Source organism: Hemitrygon akajei, chromosome 11 (assembly GCF_048418815.1).
Source record: "Hemitrygon akajei chromosome 11, sHemAka1.3, whole genome shotgun sequence".
NCBI lineage: Eukaryota > Metazoa > Chordata > Chondrichthyes > Myliobatiformes > Dasyatidae > Hemitrygon > Hemitrygon akajei.
In genome coordinates, this window is record NC_133134.1 from 168,489,870 (window position 1) to 168,513,383 (window position 23,514).

At 43.6% G+C, this 23,514-nt stretch overlaps 1 protein-coding gene across 1 annotated transcript in view; it reads right to left on the reverse strand.

Moving 5' to 3' along the window:
* The window catches only part of col9a3 (collagen, type IX, alpha 3), a 232,919-nt gene that overhangs the window by 115,522 nt on the left and 93,883 nt on the right, over positions 1-23,514 (reverse strand). The gene's annotated exons all lie outside the window — the stretch shown is intronic.

The window sequence follows — 23,514 nt, forward strand, 5'->3', positions numbered from 1 at the left end:
AACTTGAAACTGCTCACCCTTTACACGGAATTCTCCACAAGAATAAAACTTTTTAGTTTCTGGAGTCATTTGCAATTAGATACCACTGGCAGAAACTGATCCTGAAAGCCTGTTCTGTTTCAAAGCCGTCCCCACCCAGAGTCATCAGCGCCGATGCTCCAACTCTGGACACTGAAGATGAAGTAAAGATGGACTTCTACGCCCAACTTGACAACATCCTTTCCTCCGTTCCCAACAACGACAAGATCATTCTCTTGGGAGATGTCAATGCCGGAACCGGGAGAGATCACAGGCTCTGGACTGGAATAATAAACAAGGAAGGAGTTGGCAAGGTTGACGCCAATGGAACACTCCTCCTCACCAAATGTGCTGAACACAACCTGGTGATTACAAACACCCTACTTCGCCAGAAAAACAGGCAGAAAGTCTCCTGGCAGCACCCACACTCCGAACACTGGCACCTCATCGACTACGTCATCTTACAATCTTGGGACCAAAAAGATGTACTGATAACCAGAGCTGTTACTGGTGCCGATGGGTGCTGGACAGACCATTGATTCATCTCGTCCACCATGACAATGAAGATTCGGCCCAAAAGGGAACATCAAAATCAGAACACTATTCAGAAATTCAATGTCGACATCCTTCAAGACATCAACCATGTACAGAAGTTCCAACAAAATCTTCAAGAACAACTGCCTCAACAAATCCCACCATCTGTAGAAGAACACTGGAATCAATGGAAGAATGCTATCATCACCTCCTGCAAATTGGGTTCAAGACGAAAAAACATCAGGATTGGTTCGATGATAACAACAAACTACTCCAACAACTCATCGACGAAGAGAGAAAAGCTTTCATCACCTTACAAAATGACCAACAATCAGCTACCAAAAGGAAACACTATCAGGAATGCAAGGCTACAGTCCAGAGGAGCACCCGAAACCTGAAAAACCAATGGTGGAGGAAGAAAGCTCAGGAAATCCAACAACTAGCAGATGCCAATGATTCTTGAGGCTTTTTCAACACAACTAAAGCTATTTTTGGCCCATCCACTCACGGTCAAGCCCCTCTCAAAAGCAAAGATGGTTCAACCATCCTGAAGAGCAATGCGGACATCAATTCTAGATGGAGGAAGCACTTTGAAGATCTTCTAAATCAAACCATCTCATTTGACAGGAATGTGATTAACAACATTCTAAAACAGCCTGTTAACGACTCCCTAAGCAAAATGCCAACACTTGAAGTCAAGGAAGCCATCAAAACCTTGAAAAACAACAAGTCCGCTGGACTCGATGGAATACCAGCCGAGGTCTATAAAATTGGAGGTAACCCGCTTCATTACCAACTGCATCAACTTCTCATCAAGATCTGGATAAATGAAGATGCACCAGCAGACTTTAGAAACTCAGCAATCGTTAGTATCTACAAAAGGAAAAGTGACCGATCCGAATGCGGAAACTATCATGGAATTTCCCTGTTAGCAACAGCAGGAAAGATCCTCACCCGCATCATGAACAACCGGCTCAAGCCTTTAACCAAGAAGATCCTTCCGGAGACACAAGCCGGTTTTAGACCATCACGTGGAGCAATTGACTTGATCTTCAGAATGCGACTACAAGAAAAATGTTGTGAACAACTTCAACCTTAGTACACAGCGTTCATTGACCTCACCAAAGCCTTTGACTCGGTATCAAGGAATCTCCTATGGGATGCCCTATCCACCTATGGATGCCCTGAAAAGTACATTCAAATCCTGAGGCTCCTCCACGATGGCATGCTTGCCACAGTCATGGTCAGCAACAGTAACTGTGAGCCTTTTCAAATTAGATCAGGAGTAAAACAGGGATGCGGGATTGCCCCAACTTTGTTCACCATCTTCATTGCACAATCATCCACATCATCAAGGACGACCTACCCCAAGGAATTGAAATTGTCTACAGAACAGATGGCAGACTTTTCAATCTTGCCCGTCTCAAGTCCAAAAACGAGACATCCATGAGTTCCCTCATCGAGTTCCAATACGCAGGTGACAACAGTGTTGCAGCTCTTTCAGAAAACCACCTACAACAGATTCTGACTGCCTTCAACCGTGCATACACGAAACTCGGACTTACCATCAATTCCAAGAAGACTCAGATCATCTGCCAACCGTCACCAACTGAGACAAATCGGATAGAACCATCAATTCAACTTGGCGAAACAACCCTGGAAAACGTGGACCACTTTCCGTATCTTGGAAGTCACCTCTCCTCCAATGTCAACCTTAATGATGAGATCCAACATCGTCTTAAATGCACTGGAACAGCTTTTGGACATCTCCGAACAAGAGTCTTTCATGATCGTGACATCTGAACAGACACCAAAATGTTAGTGTACAAAGCAGTGGTGATCCCAACACTCCTGTATGCATCAGAAACCTGGACAACATACCGACGACATCTGAAGGCACTTGAAAAGTTCCATCAACGCTGCCTTCGAAATATCAGCTGGGAAGATAGAAGAACCAAAGTCAGCGTGCTAAATGAAGCAGAAACAACAAGCATTGAAGCCTACGTCATCAGGAACCAACTAAGATGGAGCGGTCATGTTGCTCGATTGAAAGATGAACGTCTGCCGAAACAAATCTTCTACTCCCAGCTTAAAGAAGGCAAACGTAAAGGCGGACAACAGAAGAAATTCAAAGACGTCTTAAAAGCCAACATGAAGAAATGTAACATCGACATCAACAATTGGGAAACCAGTGCCAAGGACAGGAAACTCTGGCAAACCATCTTCTGAGAAGGAAGCCAACAGATGTGCATAATTAGAAGAAAAGAGAAGAAAATGGGAAGAGAGGCAGCAACAACCAAAGCCCGATCTGCCATCTGGAACTACCTGTGCTGAATGCAGAAGAACTTTCAAAGCTAAGATTCGACTCATAAGCCACTTGAGAGCCCATAAGTAGATCAACGGAATGAAGACCATCATTGATCTCGAGGGATAGCCATGACGATGACCCAGAGTTACCCAGTCGTATCACTAATTGGTATTCTGCCTTGTTTCCTCAACCAGGAACGAATCAACCCATAAACACTCCCTCACTACTGTGCTCCCTTTTTGTATGATTTATTTCACTTAATTTACTTATATATATTTCTTATTGTAATTTAGCTTTTTAATGTACTGCACTGAACTGCTACTGCAAAACAACTAATTTCATGGCCTATCAGTGATAATAAACCTGGTTCTGATAAGTGCAGTTGGTCTGTAGTCATTGTTCAAAATGTAAATTAACTCGATGTATTTTGAGCAGAATTTGCGGTTGAACTGTTACTGTTAACAGTTTGCTTTGAGGAAAGAGAAACTTTTTAATTAAAAAATAGGCTGTCCATGATGAATACAATTAACAACAGGCACTATTTTCCAACAGGTTTGGAGTGGCATGGTAGCACGGTGCTTAGCGTTTTGCTATACAGTGCCAGCTGTAAGATCAGGGTTCAATTCACGCTACTGTCTGTAAGGAGTTTGTATGTTCTCCCTGTGACTGTGCGGGTTTCCTCACTGTCCAAAAATGCACGGATTAGGGTCAGTGAGTTGTGGGCATGCTATGTTGGTGCCCCTTGTGGGCCTCTGCCGGCACATCTTTAGGTTGCTTTGGTTGTTAATGCAAGCGATACATTTCACTGTAGGTTTCAATGTTTTGATGTACATCTGATAAATAAAGCTAATAGTTATCTTTTAACGTAACTTCGATCTCCTGCACCGTTATTACTTGGAACATATTCCATCTGCTCTCTTGTGTTGCATGTTAAAGATCCCAGGAAGATGCTTTGAATATGAATGTTCCGACCAAGAGTTCACTGTGAATGTGAATGGATACATGTGTGCATGCAGGAGTGCGAACACCTATATCAGGATGCTGTTCATTGACTAAAGCTCAGCATTTAATACTATATATTCCCACAATCATGATTGAGAACTTACAGAACCTGGGCCTCTGTACCTCCCTCTACAATTGGATCCTCAACTTCCTAACAGGAAGACCACAGTCTGTGTAGTTTGGTGATAACATCTCCTCCTCGCTGACGATCAACACTGGTGCACCTCAGGGGTGTGTGCTTAGCCCACTGCTCTACTCTCTGTATATACATGACTGTGTGGCTAGGCATAGCTCAAATACCATCTAGAAATTTGCTGACAATGCAACCATTGTTGGTAGAATCTTAGATGGAAACGATAGGGCATACAGGAGTGAGATATGCCAATTAGTAGAATGGTGCCGCAGCAACAACCTGGCACTCAATGTCAGTAAGACAAAAGAGCTGATTGTGGACTTCAGGAAGGGTAAGACGAAGGAACACATACCAATCCTCATAGAGGGATCAGAAGTGGAGAGACTGAGCAGTTTCAAGTTCCTGGGTGTCAAGATCTCTGAAGATCTAACCTGGTCCCAACATATCAATGCAGTTATAAAGAAGCAAAACAGCGGCTATACTTTATTAGGAGTTTGAAGAGATTTGGTATGTCAACAAATACACTCAAAAACTTCTATAGATGTACCGTGGAGAGCATTCTGACAGGCTACATCACTGTCTGGTATGGAGGGGCTACTGCACAGGACTGAAAGAAGCTGCAGAGGGCTGTAAATTTAGTCGGCTCCATCTTGGGCACTAGCCTACAAAGTACCCAGGAGATCTTCAAGGAGCAGTGTCTCAGAAAGGCAGCGTCCATTATTAAGGACCTCCAGAATCTTTTCTCACTGTTACCATCAGGTAGGAGGTACAGAAGCCTGAAGACACACACTCAGCGATTCAGGAACAGCTTCTTCCCCTCTGCCATCCCATTTCAAAATGGACACTAAACCCTTGGACACTACCTCACTTTTAAAAAAATATATAGTATTCCTGTTTTTTGCACGATTTTTAATCTATTCAATATAGTATACTGTATAAAGTATACTGAATAAGATTTAAACATAGAAAACAGAAAACCTACAGCACAATACAGGCCCTTCAGCCCACAATGCTGTGCCGAACATGTACTTACTTTAGAAATTACCTAGGGTTACCCATAGCCCTCTATCTTTCTAAGCTCCATTTACCTATTCAGGAGCCTCTTAAAAGATCCTATCGTATCCACCTCCGCCACCCAGCCCAGCATTCTAGCCCAGCCCAGTCCACACACTCACCACTCTGCGTAAAATCATATTTATTTATTTATTATTTTATTTTTATTTTTTTCTTTTATATTATGTATTGCATTGAACTGCTGCTGCTAAGTTAACAAATTTCATGTCACAGGCCGGTGATAATAAACCTGATTCTGATTCTGATTCTGAAAAGAAACAGCCATCCCAGGTTCAACATCGAGACCTAACAGACAGCAGTGGTATAATAACATCTCCAGGCTGTCCTTTCCAAAAGGCTCCCAAAGCATCATCCAGAGGACATTAAAGCACACTGGACCACACTGAAGACCACCATCCTTAATACTTATAAAAACAGCATTGGATTTATCTGATCAATGTTTCCGATGTAATCAAGAAATTGGTACTTTTTTACATTTTACTTGGTCTTGTTTTAAAATTCAACCTTTTTGGACAAATTTAAGAGTTTTACTGGAACAAATTATTGGAACACAACTTCCATATATCCCAATATTATTTTTACTAGGCAATATTGAAGGGATAAAACCGAAACCCAAATTGAATAAATATCAGAAAGAATTCATAAAAATTGCATTGGCAGTAGCCAAAAAGGCTATTGCAGTTACTTGGAAATCGGATTCATACTTAAGTATAGATCGTTGGAAAAACGAAATCTTTAGCTGTATTCCACTTGAAAAAATTACTTATAATTTAAGAGATAAATATGAAACATTTCTGAAAATTTGGCGCCCTTATTTACAAAAGATAGGACTAAATATATAGGTGCTCCGAAGATAAAATTACTGGTTATTTGGGGAAAGAAATAAATATATATACTAAAGCTATTATGAACTCCATGGAGCATGTGGGGATCTTCCGATATCCAGGCATTCTTTCTTTCTTTCTTTCTTTCTTTTTTTCTTCTTTTTTTTCTTTCTTTCTATAGGGATATGTTAGGGGGAGGGGTTAAGGGGAGGGGGAAGGGCTGATAATTTTTTTTCTTTTCTTTTATAATCATTGAAAACTCAATAAAAAAAAAATTTTAAAAACAGCACTGGATACAAGACCAGGAAAAACAAAGATTGGTTTGATGAATATGACAATGAAATGAAGAGCTGATCAACAACAAAAGGAAAGTGTTCTGTGCCTGGCTGAAGGACACCAACTGCAAGGCAAAAAGAGAAGCCCACTCCAAAGCTAAGGCTCTAGTCCTGTGTAGAGTAAGGGAAATAAATAATCAGTAGTGGACTGAGAGGGCCCTAGAAGTACAGCAGCCTGCTGACTATTGTGATATCAGGAGTTTCTTCACTGTCACCAGTGTATGATCCAAGCTATCGTGGCCTTAACCCCCTTTGTTCCAAAGATGGACAATGGCCACTGAAGGACAATGATCCCATCAACTCTCAACGGAAGGAACACTTTTAGGAGCTACTTAGTCATAACACCACTGTTGACATTGAAGCCATCAACAGCTCCCACAACAACCCATGAAGGAGGACATGAGTAATCTTCCTGGTATCAAAGAAGTGCAGATGGATTGCAAGAAACTGGGCCTGATAGAATTCCAGCAGAAATCCTGAAGAAAAGGGAATAGAACATTTAAATCATATCCATGACCTGCTTGTCAAGATCTAGGACCAGGAGAAGATTCCAGCTGAACTCAAGGATGCCCTGATTGTCAAAAGGGGTGACAAAGCTGACTGTGGAAATTATAGAGGCATCTTCCTCCTCTCTACAACAGGAAAGGTGGACTCCCAAATTTTATGTGATCGGCTTTCAACTCTGGCAGAAGATCTCGTGCCTGAGTCTCAGTGTGGCTTCTGTCCAGCCAGAGGAACATCTGACATGATTTTTGCAGCATGTCAATTGCAGGAGAAAGAATGGGAACAAAATCTCCCACTTTATATAGCCTTTATAGGCCTTACAAAACCATTTCACTCTGTAAGTCTTCCTGCCCTTTGGCAAGCACTGTCCAAAATCAGGTGCCCAGAGAAATACCTCAAGATCCTGCAGCTTTTACACAACGATATGTGTAACAGTCATCAGCAACAGCGGCTCTGAAACAACGCCTTTCAACATCGAGACCGGGGTCAAACAGGGGGCATCATTGCCCCAACTCTGTTTGCCATTTTCATTGCAACCATTCTTCACCTCACAGGCCAAGACCTCCCACAAGGAGTCCGGATTCTCTACAGGACAGATGGGGGGCTCTTTAACCTTAACAGGTTCAAGGCGAAGAGCAAGGTGTCAACTGCCTCCGTCATGGAGCTCCAACATGCAGACGACAACGTCATCGTAGCTCACTCTCAGGAGCATCTGCAGTGCATAATGAAAGCTTTTGCCAGAGCATACAAGCTCCTGGGACTTGACCTAAAACCCAAGTTCTGCACCAGCCTGTTCCAGATCAATCTGGAACAGGTACCAGTCCACCTGGTAGCAGCAGAGATACCAAGGAGCAGATTGGGAGGCAGATTTTGGAAAGGTGCAAAAATAACAGGGTTGTTATCATGGGTGACTTTAACTTTCCTAATATTGGTTGGCACCTGATTAGTTCCAAGGGCTTAGATGGGGCAAAGTTTGTTAAGTGCATCCAGGATGGATTCCTGTCACAGTATGTTGACAGGCCGACTAGGGGGATTGCCATACTAGATCTAGTATTAGGTAACAAACCGGGTCATGTCACAGATCTGTCAGTGGGTGAGCATTTGGGGGAGAGTGATCACCGCTCCCTGATCTTTAGCATTATCATGGAAAAGGATAGAATCAGAGAGGACAGGAAAATGTTTAATTGGGGAAGGGCAAATTATGAGGCTATAAGGCTAGAACTTGCGGGTGTGAATTGGGATGATGTTTTTGCAGGGAAATGTACTATGGACATGTGGTCGATGTTTAAGGATCTCTTGCAGGATGTTAGGGATAAATTTGTTCCGGTGAGGAAGATAAAGAATGGTAGGGTGAAGGAACCATGGGTGACAAGTGAAGTGGAAGATCTAGTCAGGTGGAAGAAGGCAGCATACATGAGGTTTAGGAAGCAAGGATCAGATGGGTCTATTGAGGAATATAGGGTAGCAAGAAAGGAGCTTAAGAAGGGGCTGAGAAGAGCAAGAAGGGGGCATGAGAAGGCCTTGGCGAGTAGGGTAAAGGAATACCCCAAGGCATTCTTCAATTATGTGAAGAACAAAAGGATGACAGGAATGAAGGTAGGACCGATTAGAGATAAAAATGGGAAGATGTGCCTGGAGGCTGTGGAAGTGAGCGAGGTCCTTAATGAATACTTCTTTTCAGTATTCACCACTGAGAGGGAACTTGATGATGGTGAGGACAATATGAGTGAGGTTGATGTTCTGGAGCATGTTGATATTAAGGGAGAGGAGATGTTGGAGTTGTTAAAATACATTAGGATGGATAAGTCCCCGGGGCTTGATGGAATATTCCCCAGGCTGCTCCACGAGGTGAGGGAAGAGATTGCTGAGCCTCTGGCTAGGATCTTTATGTCCTCGTTGTCCACGGGAATGGTACCAGAGGATTGGAGGGAGGCGAATGTTGTCCCCTTGTTCAAAAAAGGTAGTAGGGATAGTCCAGGTAATTATAGACCAGTGAGCCTTACGTCTGTGGTGGGAAAGCTGTTGGAAAAGATTCTTAGAGATAGGATCTATGGGCATTTAGAGAATCATGGTCTGATCAGGGACAGTCTTTGTGAAGGGCAGATCGTGCCTAACAAGCCTGATAGAGTTCTTTGAGGAGGTGACCAGGCATATAGATGAGGGTAGTGCAGTGGATGTGATCTACATGGATTTTAGTAAGGCATTTGACAAGGTTCCACACGGTAGGCTTATTCAGAAAGTCAGAAGGCATGGGATCCAGGGAAGTTCGGCCAGGTGGATTCAGAATTGGCTTGCCTGCAGAAGGCAGAGGGTCGTGGTAGAGGGAGTACATTCAGTTTGGAGGGTTGTGACTAGTGGTGTCCCACAAGGATCTGTTCTGGGACCTCTACTTTTTGTGATTTTTATTAATTACCTGGATGTGGGGTAGAAAGGTGTGTTGTCAAGTTTGCAGACAACACAAAGGTTGGTGGTGTTGTAGATAGTGTAGAGGATTGTCGAAGATTGCAGAGAGACATTGATAGGATGCAGAAGTGGGCTGAGAAGTGGCAGATGGAGTTCAACCCAGAGAAGTGTGAGGTGGTACACTATGGAAGGACAAACTCCTAGGCAGAGTACAAAGTAAATGGCAGGATACTTGGTGGTGTGGAGGAGCAGAGGGATCTGGGGGTACATGTCCACAGATCCCTGAAAGTTGCCTCACAGGTAGATAGGGCAGTTAAGAAAGCTTATGGAGTGTTAGCTTTCATAAGTCGAGGGATAGAGTTTAAGAGACGCGATGTAATGATGCAGCTCTATAAAATTCTAGTTAGGCCACACTTGGAGTACTGTGTCCAGTTCTGGTTGCCTCACTATTGGAAGGATGTGGAAGCATTGGAAAGTGTACAGAGGAGATTTACCAGGATGCTGCCTGGTTTAGAGAGTATGGATTATGATCAGAGATTAAGGGAGCTAGGGCTTTACTCTTTGGAGAGAAGGAGGATGAGAGGAGACATGATAGAGGTATACAAGATATTAAGAGGAATAGATAGAGTGGACAGCCAGCACCTCTTCCCCAGGGCACCACTGCTCAGTACAAGAGGACATGGCTTTAAGGTAAGGGGAGGGAAGTTCAAGGGGGATATTAGAGGAAGGTATTTTACTCAGAGAGTGGTTGGTGTGTGGAATGCACTGCCTGAGTCAGTGGTGGAGGCAGATACACTAGTGAAATTTAAGAGACTACTAGACAGGTATATGGAGGAATTTAAGGTGGGGGGTTATATGGGAGGCAGGGTTTGAGGGTTGGCACAACATTGTGGGCCGAAGGGCCTGTAATGTGCTGTACTATTCTTTGTTCTATGTTCTAATCTCTTAAACCTCCAACCATCCAAGCTGACAACATCCCCCTGGAGAACACTGATCATTTCCCACGTTTTGGCAGCCTTCTTTCCTCAAGAGCCAACATTGACCTGGAAACAAATGGCAGAATAGTCTGTGCCAGTGGAGCGTCTGCCAGGCTGAGAAAGAGTTTTTGAAGACTGGGATATCAACTCCAGCACTAAGCTATAGTCCTCCCCTCCTTGCTATATGGAGCGGAGTCATGGACAACATACAGCAGGCACATGAAATTCCCAGAAACTTGCCATTAAAGGTGCCTCCAAAAGATTCTGAGAGTTAGCTGGAAGAACAGGCATACTAACTCCAGCATCCTGGAGGAAGCTAACATTAACTCCATAGCCACAATTGTGACTGAACACTAATTGTGATGGGTCGGCCACATCATCCATATGCCTGACTCCTGCCTCCCTGACCAACTGCTGTTCGGCCAACTCAAGGACGCAAAGCGTGCTGCTGGAGGGCAGAAAAGGCGGTTCAAAGACAATATGAAGACCCACCTGAGGAAGTGCCACATCAACCTGAATGGACGGGAGAGATTAGCACAGGGTAGGGAAAGCTGGAGAAGGGCTGTCCGTGAAGAGAATGCACAGCTTGAAGAATACCTCCACCTGACTGAGATTAAGCGGCTTCAACATAAGGAGAGACTGGGAAAGGCCCAAACAGCTACATCCACCAGCACCTCAATCACCTACGCCTGTCAACACTGCAATAGGACCTGCCTTTTCAGTCAATCTCAAGACCCACAAGTGAGCAGATCAGCCACCGGTAGAAGAATCATACTGGACTACGAGTGATTGCAGAGACCCTTTTGCGTCAAAGTGAAAACAGATCTCTACAAAGTTGTCTAAATTAGTTACAAATATAACACACAAGTAATTGATTGCATAAGTACTTACCGCCTTTAATATGACACACCAAATCATCACTGGTCCAGCCAATTGGTTTGAGAAATCACATAATTAGTTAAATGGAAATCACAGCCAAGGTGTTTCAATTGAATGTAGTAAAAATACTCCAATTCAGTTCATTGCGGTAAAAATGTATCTGAAATGTCCAACTGCTGGTGAGTCAGTGTCCTGGCAAACATTACACCATTGAAAACAAAAGAACACTTCAAGCATTTTCACAAAAAGGTTCTTGAAAAGCACAAGTCAGGAGATGATACAAGAAAATTTCCAAGTCACTTAATATCCCTTGGAGTACAGTTAAGTCAATCATGAAGAAATGGAAATAATATGGCACAACTGTAAATCTGCCTAGAGCAGGCTGTCCTCAAAAACTGAGAGACTAGGAAACTAGTGAGGGAGGCCACCAAGAGACCTATGACAACTCTGGAGGAGTTATAAGCTTCAGTGGCTGAGATGGGAGGGACTGTGCATACAACAACTGTTGCCATTTGCTTCACCGGTGACAAAGAGAAAGTCACTGTTGAAAAAAACTCTCAAGAAATCTCGGCTAGAGTTTGCCAGTAGGCTGTGGGAGACTCTGAAGTCAGCTGGAAGAAGGTTCTATGATCTGGTGAAACCAAAATTGAGCTTTTTGGCCATCAGACGGAACGTTATGTTTAGTGTAAGCTGAACATCACACAAAATCAAAAACACACCATCCCAACTATGAAGCATGGTGATGGCTGCATCACGCTGTGGGGATGCTTCACTGCAGCAGGTCCTGGAAGGCTTGTGAGGGTAGAGGGTAAAATTAATGCAGCAAAATACAGGGAAATCCTGGAGAAAATCCTAATGCAGTTTACAAGAAAACTGTCTTGGGAGAAGATTTGTTTTCCAGCAAGACAATGACCCCAAGCATAAAGCCAAAGTTACACAGGAATGGCTTAAAAACAACAAAGTTAATGTCTTGGAGTGGCCAAGTCAGAGTCCAGACCTCAATTCAATTGAGAATTTGAGGTTGGACTTGAAAAGGGCTGTTAACCCATGATCCTTATGCAGTCTGACAGAGATGAGCGGTTTTGTGAAGAAGAATGGGGAAAAATTGCAATGTCCAGATGTGCAAAGCTGATAGAGACCTATTCACACAGTCTCCAGGCTGTAATTGCTGCCAAAGGTGCTTCTACTGAATACTGACTTGAAGGTGGTGAGTAATTATGTAATCAATTATTTTGTGGTTAATAATTGTAATAAATTCTGACCAATATGTAGAAATTTGACATGAAAGAGTCCTTCCTGTTCAGATTAAATCCACTCTGATTCAATTTTATAAAACAATAAAGCACAGAAACTTCCAGGGAGGTGAATACTTTTTGTAGGCACTGTATGATTATATGTGTGTATACAGTACTGTGTAAAAGTCTAAGGCACATGTATATAGCTTGTAGTAATTTTATATATTGCACTGTACTGCTACAGCAAAAAAAAAATCATGATGTATGTGAGTGATGATAAACCTGATTCTATATGGGTCTCTGTTGTGGACTGAGAGTGGGAAGGGGGCACGGGGGGGGGGGGGTAATCATGGTTGGGTACAGAGAAAGGGAGAGGGGAGCACCAGAGAGACATTCTCTAATGATCAATAAACCAATTGTTTGTAATTAGATGACATTGCTGGGTGCCTCAGGGCTGGGAGTGTCTGCGCCCGCGCCACCCCACCACTTTCTCTGCCACCTGCCCCACCCTCGCCATTCCCAACATCCTTTACTCCCACCAGATTTACAAACTCTCTCTCTGCTCCACCACATTGACAAATACGGTATCGTGCGAAAGTCTTAGACGCAGGCATGGACCAGTTGGGCAGAGTTGGGCAGTTGGTCCATGCAGGCATGGACCAGTTGGGTAGAGGGGCCTATTTCTGTGCTCTCTGACTCTATGATAGCTGAGTAATTAAATAAAAATTTGAAGATTATAACAGTGTTTTTCTTACTCCATTTGGAGGATTGACATTAGTTTTGAGCCAACTTTCTAAGAAAGGATGTGCTGGCGATGGAGATGATCCAGAGGAGGCTTATGAGAATGACCCTAGGATCAAAGGTTCAAAGTTCAAAGTACATTTATTATAGATGTGTGGTGGAGAGCATATTGACTCACTACATCGCAGCCTGGTATGGAAACAGTAATGCCTTTGAATGGAAAATCCTACCAAAAGCAGTGGATATGGCCCATCCCATCCCATCGCATCCCATCCCATCCCGGTGAAGCCCTCCCCACAGTTGAGCAATATGCACAGAGCGTCACACAGGAAAGCAGCATCCATTGTCAGGGACCCACACTGCCCAGACCAGGCTCTCTTCGTGCTGCTGCCATCAGGAAGAAGGTGCAGGAGCCTCAGGATCCACACCATCAGGTTTAGGAACAGTTACCAGCAGGTTCTTGAACCAGTGGGGATAACTTAACTCAACTTTCCTGGCCCCATCACTTAACTGTTCCCACAACTTATGAACTGACTTTCAAGGATTCTTCATCTCAGGTTCTTGATACTTATTGTTTGTTTGTTTATTTATTTAATTATTTATCTTTCTGTATTTTCACAGTTTAGTCTCTTTTGTTGGTGCGGTCCTTATTGATTCTATTGTGGTTATTGGTGACAGTTATGCACTTTGATAATAAATTTACTTTGAACTTAGTACTCTTCCTTTATGTTTGATCTTCCAAAGTGCATCACTTCACATTTTCCCAGAAGCAACAAAATAATTCAACAAGAAAATTCCTTGGATTTTCCTGAGAACTGCTAGCTGTTCTGTCTGAACATGAAAATCCTAAACACCCTCACAGGCATTCACCAGCATTTTGTTTTCCACATGCCATCAGTGAAGTAATTTTTCCTTTTTTCCAAAGGAGATTATTTCAGTGATTATGGCATTAAGGATCTGGGGGGTGGGGGGTCAGGGGTCAAGGGTCAACTTTATTTACCATATACATTTACATGCATTAGGAATTTGCTGTGGTGAGTTGTTCAATGCGTAACACACAACTAAAAAAAGTAGCATTCAATGATTATAAAGAGTCACACAAAGATAGCTTAAAGAATTAAAGAGGGCAAAGATAAAGCATCCCAATATTTACAGCACTGCATGAAACACACTATTTACAGTTTCAAAGATTCTAGTCATCCTGGCAAACACTTCCACACTTCTGCTGGCAGCTCGTTCCATACTCACACCACCTTCTGACTGTAGAAGTTCCCCTTCAGGTTCCCCTTAAATACTTCACCTTTCACCCTTAACCTATAACTTCTAGTTCTAGTCTCCATCTCGTTGGAGAAAGCCTGCTTGCATTTACCCTATTCATTCTCCTACAGTCTAGGGAATTAAGTCCTAAACTACTCAACCTTTCCCAGAAACTCAAGTCCTGGAAACATCTTTGTAAATTTTCTATGCGCTCTTTTAATCTTATTGAAATCTTTCCTGTAGGTTGGTGACCAGAACTATACACAATACTCCAAATTAGACCTCACCAACATCAGATACAACTTCAACAAAACACTTAGATCGATGAAGTTCAATGTGCCAAAAGCTCTATTTACAACCCTTACTACCTCTGACACCAGTTTCAAGGATTTATGGATCTACACTCCCAGATCCCTTTGTTCTTTCACACACCACAGTTCCCTACCTCTCGTTGGGTAGGTCCAACCCTGGTTTGTCCTCACAAAATTCAACACCTCACTCTTGTCTGCATTAAATTCCACCTGCCATGTTCCAGCCCATTATCCCATTTACTGCTCTCACCTGAGCAGATGTTTGGGATAATTTTGGTAGATGTTTCAGTGAGCCCACACACTGCAGGGGTGCCACCTTTCCCACGAGGAGTTGCCTACAGTGTTAGGTGCATGCAACGAAGGTTGACATTATTCCCTAGCATGCTGATCAATGCTGCACCTGAAAGAAATTACCTGAACTTTATTCCAACATTGTGCACGTTTTCAACACTACTCCTCATCACCATATGAGAAGTATTTTGGAACATACTGATATTGTGAAGGTAGTTAAGGAAATGCAAATTTCTTCCTGTCCAGAATCAGAGGTGGAAAGATTACTGCTTACTCTACCCACCCTTTCAGTCATCTAGTCACCTAATTGTCATCAGGGAGATGCTACAAGTGCATCACCACCAGGACTACACGTCTTCTCCGAAGCTTCTTTCCTGTAACTATCCAGCTTCTCAACAAAACCCACTCGGGTGTAATATCCTAACTGTCTCTGCACAACATCCGTTAAATGGTCTTTCCTGCTCTCCTTGTTATGTTGAGAATTATTGAGTCTGTTCATATGTTCACATTTATTTACGTTTGCTTATTGATGTTTGCACATGCCAACGTTCTGCTAAATACTGATTGCTCAGGGCTGTTTGCGCTATTGTCCTGTAAATTGTTGGTTATTATTGTGCAAACACGAGGACATCTGCAGATGCTGGAAATTCAAACACCACACACAAAATGCCAGTGGAACACAGCAGGCCAGGCAGCATCTATAAGGAGAAGCACTGTCCTGATGAAGGGTCTCAGCCCGAAACGTCGACAGTGCTTCTCCTTATAGATGCTGCCTGGCCTGCTGTGTTCCACCAGCATTTTGTGTGTGGTTATTATTGTGTTGTCTGTTAGGTATTGTCCTAGGTTTTATGCCTGACTTTGAACCACAATCAATTCTGGAACAGACAATAATGTGATTCAGAAAGACGGAGACATAGTGGTCCCTAATTTTGGAAATTCCACACAAAAAAATAGCTCTTTATCTAAAGCGACGGTGTGGTAGAGTAACAGTTAGTGTAACTCTTTACAGTGATCGCTCCACCCGACATTTCAACCTCAGCAATGTCATCAGCGGGTTTCATTGGCCAAACTCCCTCACAGAGGGAGCTTACAGAGTACAAATTGAAGCTGCATTTCTTGCAACAGTGACAATACTAGTAAAGCATCTTATTCATTCTGAAGCCCTTTGAGATGTTCAGTCTTGAAACTCAAGGTGGAAGTCTTTCTTTTTTCTTAAATATGGTCCTCACTGATATTTTAACAAAGCCCGTCCTCAGCTGAAATGTAAAGATCTCCATCAAGACGCCAGCAATCTCCACCCTTATTTCCCAGAGCAACCCGTGATACATCTCTTTAGGCTGTACGGATTTAATCTACCATTACTCCCGCTAAGACATCCAATATAAACTCCTTTTTAACAATGACCTGTTCTAAAATTTCACCATCCTCCTTCCTGTATTCCCCAAATACAATGTCTGTCTCCTTCGTGAATACAGTATTAATTTGAGACCTCACTCACATCCTCTAGGTGCATGCACTTCAGGCTGTAATGGCTCCTACTTTTCTTTACATACCTTCTGCTCTTAATATACTATGTTTTGGTATTTTCTTCAAACTTGTGGTATTTTGTGCCCCATCTTTGCCATCCTAATTACCCTCAGTACCCCCAAAATTTTCTACACTTTTGGCATGGAGGTACCATTGCACAGGATTGGAAAAAGCTGCAGAGGATTGTAAACTCAGCCAGCTCCATCATGGGCACTAGCCTTTCCCCTCTATTTGGGGCCATCTTCAAATGACAATGCCTCAAAAAGGCGGCATCCATCATGAAGGAGGAAAAGGAGCCCGAAGACACACATTCAACGTCTTAGGAACAGCTTCTTCCCCTCCCCCATCGAATTTCTGAAAGGGCCATGAACACTGGCCTCATATCTATGTCTCTGATAATTCCCATTTTGAGAGGTTAATTCGCATTTGTAGAGCAGAAAACAGGACAGAGAGAAACTCATGCAATACCCTGACATGTTCATCTATGCTTGACCCGGGGTGTGTATGTGAAATAAACTATACAAGAAGTGAGTCTACAAAGGGAGGAGGAGTTTCAAAGTTTAAAGATCAGCTTTATTTGTCACATATACATCAAAACACAGTGAGATCCATTATTTTTAATGCCTTTGATTGACACAGTCGAAGGATGTGCTGGAGACAGCCCACAGTTTTTGCTACACATCCAGAGCCAGCATAGCACGCCCACAATTTGCTAACCCAGATCTGTAAGACCATAAGAAGTTGAAGCAGAATGTACGCCATTCGGCCCATCGAGCCTGCTTCACCAACATGGCTGGCATATTATCCTTCTCAACACAATTCTCCTGCTTTCTCCCCACAACCTTTCACAGCCTAACTTATCAAGAACCTGTCAACCTTTGCCTCAAATATACCCAATGATTTGCCCTCCACAGCTGCCTGTGGCAACAAATTCCAGATTCACGTCTCCTTGACTAAAGAAATTCCTCCTCATCTCCATTCTAAAAGGGTCCCTCTATTCTGAGGTTGCGTCCTCCGCTCTTCAACTCCCCCCTCATTGCTCTAAATTCCAGCAAGTAAAGGCCCAGAGCCATCAATTGGTTCTCATACTTCCCATTCCCCTTCTGATATGTCAGTCCATGACCTCCTCCATTTTTGTGATGAGGCCACACTCAGGTCGGAGGAGCAACACCTCATATTCTGTCTGGGTAGCCACCAACCCAATGGGCATGAACATCGATTTCTTAAACTTCTGCTAACTGCAGCCCCCCTTCACCGTTTCGCCCATTCCTGTTACCCTCTCTCACCTTATCTCCTTACCTGCCCATCACCTCCCTCTGCTGCTCCTCCCCCTTCTCTTTCTTGCACGGTCTTCTACCCTCTCCTATCGATTCCCCCTTCTCCAGCCCTTTATCTCTTTCACCAATCAACTTCCCAGCTCTTTACCTGTACTTCTTCCTCCAATTCCTCCACCTTCCTAATAAAACAAATGTTTATTTTCAGAGTCCCGATGGTTATTATTTTGTTATGTATTTACTGAGATGCTGCCTGGCCTCCAGCACTTCGTGTGTGTTGCTCTGGATTTCCAGCATCTGCAGATTTTCTTGTGTTAAAGATACTGTGGATATCCATGACCCTCGATTGACCATTAGCCAGATGATTAAGGTGAACCTAAGTGACTCAGATTCAGATTACTTACAACATACAGTGAAATGTGCCTCTTGCATTAACAATTAACACACGGGTAAAGCCCTCCCCACCATAGAGCACATCTATTTGGAGTGCTGATGCAGGAAAGCAGCATCCATCAGGGACCCCCACCACCCAGACCATGCTCTCTTCTCGCTGCTGCCATCAGGGTGTAGGAACAGGACCTTCAGGACCCATACCACCATGTTCAGGGACAGTTATTACCCCTCAACCATCAGGCTCCTGAACCAAAGGGGATAACTTCACTCGCCCCATCACTGCAATGTTCCCACAACATATGGGCTCACTTTCAAAGGCTCTTCATTTCATGGTCTTGATATTTATTGCTTATTTATTGCTTATTTATGCTTTTATTATTATTTCTTTCTTTTCGTATTCGCACAGTTTGTTGTCTTTTGCACACTGGTTGAATGTCCAAGTTGGTGCAGTTTTTCACTGATTCTATCATGGTTATTATTTTATTATGGATTTATTGAACAGAATTAGGCCATTTGGCCCATCGAGTCTACTCTGCCATTTCATCATGGCTGATCCAATTTTCCTCTCAGCCCCAGTCTCCTGCCTTCTCCCTGTATCCCTTCATGCCCTGACCAATCAAGAATTATTAATGTCTGCCTTAAATATTCATAAAGTCTTGGCCTCCACAGCTGCCTGTGGCAAAGACTATCACAGATTTACCACTCTCTGGCTAAAAGGATGTCCCTCTATTCTGAGGCTGTGTACTTTGATCTTAGACTCTCCCACCATAGGAATCATTCTCTTCACATCCTCTTCATCGAGGCCTTTCACCATTCGATAGGTTTCAATGAGGTCACCCCTCTTTCTGAATTCCAGTGAATTCAAGACCAGAGCCATCAAACACACTTCATATGACAAGCCGTTCAATCCCGGAATCATCTTTTCTATGATAAGGGCCCAAAACTGCTCTCAATACTGCAAGTGAAGCCTCACCAATGCTTTATAAAGCCTCAACATTACATCCTTGCTTTTATAGTCTTGCCCTCTTGAACTGAATGCTAACATAGCCTTCCTCACCACAGACTCAACCCGCAAATCAACCTTTAGGGGATCTGGCACGAGGACTCCCAAATCCCCTTGTTTCTCAGTTTGTTTGTGCTTTCTCTCCATTTAGTCAACCATTTCATTCCTTCCAGCAAAGTGCAAGACCGTACACTTCCCAGCACTGTATCCTATCTGCCACCTCTTTGCCCATTCTCCTAATCTGTCTGTCCCTCTCCAGCCTCTCTACTTCCTCAGAATGACCTGCCCCTCCACCTATCTTCATATCATCTGCAAACTTTGCAACAAAGCTAATCATCCAAATCATTGACATATAATGTAAAACGAATCGGCCCCAATACAGATCTCTGTGGAACACCACTAGTCACCAGCAGCCAACCAGAAAAGACTCCATTTATTCCCACTCTTTGCCTCCCACCAATCAGCCACTGCTTCATCCATGTTAGAATCTTTCCTGTAATACCCTAAAGCATAGCTTGTTAAGCTACCTCACGTGTGGCAGCTTGTCAAAGGCCTTCTGAAAAATCCATGGTGACATGGAAGTTCTTCGATAATAAGTTTATTTACTTACTTTACTTTGAACCTGAGAATGTGCTGGGGGCAGCCCACAAGTGTCACCACACATTCCAGCACTGACGTAGTGTGTCCCCCAATGCTTAGCAGTGCAATAATGCAAAAGCAAGCCCCTTTCCCACACAAGAGCACACTTGTCATTCCACCTTTGCTCAATACTTCACCAAATTACGCACAAAACAGAGGAGAATTAGGCCATTCAGCCCATCATGCCTGCTCTACCATTTCATTATGGCTGATTTATTTTCCCTCTCAACCCCATTCTCCTGCCTTCTCCCCATAACCTTTGACTCCCTCACTAATCAGGAACATATCAACCTCCGCCAATGCTATAGTGGGTATTAAATATACTCAATGATTTGGCCTCAACTGCCATCCACTGCAATGAACTCCATAGATTCACCACCTCCAGTTCAAGAAATTTCTCCTCACCTCTGTTCTAAAGGCATGTCTTTCTGTTCTGTTGGGTGATGGGTTGAAGATATGTCTTTGCCAGAGGAGGTGTAAGGCACTCCTTTTCTCTGCTAGCCTGAAGGTCACCTTTGGGCAAGGTGTAGCACCTGCTTAGCCCCCAGTCAGGGTCATGTGAAGCCATGGGAGCAGGTAGAGGATGGTTGTCTGAGCAGCCGGTGCAGGTCACAAGTCCTGGTTTTGTGACCACTGACACCAAGCCGACAATCTCTGAAGGGTATTGATAATGACTGGGGCCACCCGTCTTTACCTGCACTGCACTCCCTCTGTAGCTGTTAGACTTCCTTCTGCATTGTTGGTGTTTTACACGGGACCAGCTAAATGCACTGTGTAATGATCTGATCTGTATGAAGAGTATGCAAGACAAGATTTTCACTGTATCTTGAGGGTTAACATCAACATCACAGATAGCAGGCCAGGACTCACCAGTAACCTTGGCCCTGTGTTAAGTATTTTCTTTGTGCACCTTAGAGATTAATTACTCCTAATTAATTAATTAAGGAGGCTGGATGACTTACCAAATACTCCAACAAATTTCTACAGATGTACTGGTGGAAGTACCCTGACTGGTTGCATCATGGTCAGGTCCAGCAAATGCAATGCACAGGAACATAGGAAACCAGTGAGTAGTGAACATGTCAGGCACATCCCTCCCCTCCATGAATAGTATTTGCAGGAGGCAGCATCTATCAACGATCCCCACCATCTGGGTCATGCTATCTTCTTGCAGCTGCCGTTGGGCAAGAGGTGCAGAAGCCTGAAGTCCCACACCACCAGCTTTAGGAACACCTACTTCCCTTAAACCAGGGATTCCCAACCTTTTTTTATACCATGGACCAGTACCATTAGGCAGGGAGTCTGTGAACCCCAGGTTAGCAGCTCCTGACTTAAGCCATTATCTTCTGGAATCAACTGGCACATCCCTAAGCACTAACTACCTCAGTACAGTAACATTTTCAACACTTCCCACTACAACGGATATTTTTCTTCTCATTGCATTCTTTCTTGTTTAGTTTCTGGGTTTTTTTGTGAATGCTGTCATTCGTGCATATGACAATAAACTTGATTATTACTTCAACTTCAAATAAACCTCTGTCTAGTTTGCACTTAAAAGGTCTAAGCCAAAAAGAACCCATGGGTTCACATCACCTGCTGGATGGGGCACTCCGTGACTTGGATCACTCATGGAATACCATGTTCAGTTCTGGTAACTCATTAGAGGAAGGGTATGGAAGTTTTAGAGAGGGTGCGGAGGAGATTTGCCAGGTTACTGCCTGGATTAGTGAGAGTGTGTCTTAAGAGGATAGGTTGAATAAACTGGGGCTTTTCTCTCTGGAGTGAAGAAGGATGAGAGGTAATTTGATAGAGGCATAGGTAGAGTGGACAGCACGAGACGTTTTTCCAGGGTGGAAGTGGCTAATACAAAGGGTCATAACTTTAAGGTGATTGGAGGAAAGTATCGGGAGAACGTCAGAAGTGGGCTTTTTACAGAGAGTGGTCGATGCGTGGAACACCCTGCCTGGGGTGGTGGGGGAGGCAGCCAAATTAGGAACAGATAAAAGATTATTTAAGGACAAGGATAACTGAAAAATTGAGAGTGACAATAGGAGGGAAGAAAGGGTTAAATTGATCTTAGAGTAGGTTAAAAGGTTGGCACAACGTTGTGGGCCGAGGAGGCTGAAGTGTGCTGTAATGTTCTACGTTCTACTCCAAGGTCACTGTAAACCTCCCCTCCCACAGAGCCCTCCGGTTTTCTTTCTCACAGTAAGCTGAAGAGCCTGCGCTGTGTTGTACTGTTCTATTTGGTGTAAAATATTAATCGCTGTTCCCCTTCCCCAAAGCAGGATTCAATTCAACCTTGGATAAAGTGTATTGGCATGTGACTATGGCACAGAGACGGACCATTCAGTCCAACACTAGCAGAATGGAGATGGACGACACGGAAAGTCGAAGCAGATTACCAATTCCAACGACAGACCAACCCCAGGTTACAGACACCTCTTACGTGGCGAGAACCTCTCATAATATTATTAAATTGAAAGCCTGAAGTTTGTAGAAATATTCAAAGATTCAAAGTTCATTTATTATCCTGGTAGGTCGCAGGGCAAAGCATTCTTGACTGAAGTGCCCCAGAACACATCTATCAGCTCAATTAAACAGCTCAAAAACAAGTAATCAGAATCCAAGCATCATGAACAAGTGAACCCTCAGTCTCTCCAATCAATCCTGCACTTTCCTCTGACAGCAGCCAACGAGAGGGAGGGAAGGGAAGATCTGTCAAATGCAGGCAAATGGTTCTGAATACACCCCCACCCCCTGTCCATCCTTCACTCTTGTCCTCATCGACTTCAACCTGGTTCAATGCCTCAATCAGAGAAACACAATGGAGTCAATCGTGGGCTCGCGCCTCTGACACTTCAATCAGAGAAACACAATGCAGTCAATCATGGGCTCGCGCCTCTGACACTTCAATCAGAGAGACACAATGGAGTCAATCGTGGGCTCGCACCTCTGACACCTCAATCGGAGAGAAGCCATGGAGTCAATCATGGGCTCGCGCCTCTGACACTTCAATCAGAGAGAAGCCATGGAGTCAATCATGGGCTTCAGCCCCACCTCTAGACTTCCGGACCGCACTCCACACCAAACCTCACTGAACTCCCTCAGAGACAGCAAGGTACCAGATCGCTCAATCAGCCCAAAACCAAACTATCAAAATGTAAATCACAGGTTCCAATTGCACGCAGCTTAGTAGTAGAGCCACATTTGAGAGAAGTGGTAGTAGTTTTGTGAACTGCTTGCAGGACTTTGCTGGCACACTCGAAGTCGATTACTCCAAATAGCAGAACTTGTTTCCTCTCTCTCCCCCCCCCCCCTTTTAGCAAATTGTTCTTAATTATTAGTCTTATCTGCTTTTGATACCAAGCCTTATAGTTGTCACATTGTCATTACAGTACTGTAATGATTGGTAGCAAAAGCACTCAAGATTGATTCAAAAAATATGGTTACTAAAGTGATTAGATTTTTTAATTTACAGCTTGTTGACAAAGCCAACTTTTTGAAAGTGTCTAAACACAGAACTCGTTAGTTACCAAGAGACATTTGAACATTTGCCAATTATTTAACATGGCTAGTAACCAGTTTGAATTCAAGCAATTGTCAAATTTATTTGCAAGCGTGGGGCAACATGGTAGCATAGTGGGGAGCACAATGCCAGCGTCCAGGGTTCATTTCCCACCGCTGTCTGTAAGAAGCTTGTACGTTCTCTCTGTAACCACGTGAGCATCCTTCAGGTGCTCCGGTTTCCTCCCACAGTCCAGTTAGTAGGTTAACTGGTTACTGGGCAGTACGGCTCGATGGGCTGAAGGGCCTGTTCCATGCTCTCTCTCAATAGATAAACGGATCCAC